This window comes from Delphinapterus leucas, chromosome 2 (assembly GCF_059928025.1).
Source record: "Delphinapterus leucas isolate spDelLeu-1000000601 "Yukka" chromosome 2, BTC_Dleu_Yukka2, whole genome shotgun sequence".
NCBI classification, from domain to species: Eukaryota; Metazoa; Chordata; class Mammalia; order Artiodactyla; family Monodontidae; genus Delphinapterus; species Delphinapterus leucas.
The window spans coordinates 173,859,816-173,861,469 of record NC_143130.1 but is presented as its reverse complement, the minus strand read 5'-3'; the positions used below and the strand labels follow the sequence as shown (position 1 = coordinate 173,861,469).

The window sequence follows — 1,654 nt, the reverse complement described above, 5'->3', positions numbered from 1 at the left end:
CCAAATCCTTGATTCATCAAATAGACATTTCAAGGACCAAGCCTGGTTGTAGTTATCCAAATATAAGCACGGAGGTCTTTTGGTGCTGAATAATTAGTGGAAATAAGTTGTTAAAGGGAAGGTAAATGCTACAGCCTTTGGGGAAAGTAATCCAGTGATGTTTCTTAATTTAAAAATATTTCTTTAATTGACAAATTTAAAAATACACATACTCTTTGATCCAGAAATCCCACCTTTGGAAATGTATTCTACAGAAATGGGAGTGAATCTACAGGGATACATGTGCGTAAACATATGGTTAATGCAGAACTGTTTGTTGTAGCAAAAACCGAAACACTGTGAACTAGTCTATCCGTCAATAGTGAAATGAATAGATGTGCTAGGGTGCATCCATAATACGGAATAGCGCGCAGCTTCTTATTTTATGTAGGTGAGAACGTGAACGCAGTCCCCCACTACCACAAATTATGCGGTCGAGTTTCCCACATTTGGGGAAATCACGGGGGTCGGCAGATCCAGAGTGCAATGGATAAGCCTCACTCTGGGAAAACCACCTTTGCGATCATGGTAACTCCCCTGCCAGGTAAGTATCATGCAGCTATTTTTATTTTTTACACTTTTTTATTGAAGTATAGTTGATTTACAGTGTTGTGTTAATTTCTGCTGTACAGCATAGGGATTCAGTTACACATATATACGCATTTAAAAAAAATATTTATTTAGTTGCACCAGGTCTTAGTTGTGGCAGGCAGGCTCCTTGATTGTGCATGCAAACTCTTAGTTGTGGCATGCATGTGGGATCTAGTTCCCTGACCAGGGATCAAACCTGGGTCCCCTGCGTTGGGAGCTCAGAGTCTTAACCACTGTGCCACCAGGGAAGTCCTTGCATACTTTTTTTTAATATTCTTCTCCATTATGGTTTATCATAAGATACTGAATATAGTTCCCTGTGCTATACAGCTGGACCTTGTTGTTTATCCATTCCATATATAAAAGCTTACATCTGCTAACCTCAACCTACCACTTCATCCCTTCCCCAACTCCCTCCCCATTGGCAACCAAAAGTCTGTTCTCTATGTCCATGAGTCTGTTTCTGTTTTGTAGATAAGTTCATTTGTGTCATATTTTAGATTCCACATATACTATATCATATAGTATTTGTCTTTCTCTTTCTCTCTTCACTTATTATTATAATCTCCGGTTGCAGCTATGTTGCTGCAGATGGCATTATTTCATTCTTTTTTATGGTAACGCAAAAAAAAAAAAAAAAAAAGAAAGGAAAGAAGGGAGGGTAGGAGCAAAAGAAGAGAGGGCAGGAGGGAAGGAGAGAGGGAGGGAGACACCTTGTTCTTATCCAAATCCTCTCCCCACCCCTCCTCATCCTTGCTGACAGAGCCCCAGTGTCATTTGCACATTGACCTGTATACGTCAGGGTCCACTCAGGGAAATAGACACCATGCTGGATATTCCGAGCAGAGGGGATGGAAAGCAAAGAGCGGAAGCAAAGTAACCAGAGGTTAACAAATGTCCTCTACTCCCCAGGACTACAGGGACACAAGGAAGTGGGGGAGGAATCAGGCCCACCTGATGGGGGAGTGATGGCCCCATTGGGAGCTAGGACCACGGAGGAAGAAAGGAGAGAAGACATATTTCT

At 41.7% G+C, this 1,654-nt stretch overlaps 1 non-coding gene across 1 annotated transcript; it reads right to left on the bottom strand.

Annotated features, from left to right (window-relative positions):
* Positions 1 to 427: 427 nt before the first annotated feature.
* On the bottom strand, positions 428 to 591 carry LOC115802973 (U1 spliceosomal RNA). Its single transcript, XR_004023559.1, has one exon. It is a non-coding gene; the product is annotated as a U1 spliceosomal RNA (small nuclear RNA).
* Between the last annotated feature and the right edge of the window lie 1,063 nt (positions 592 to 1,654).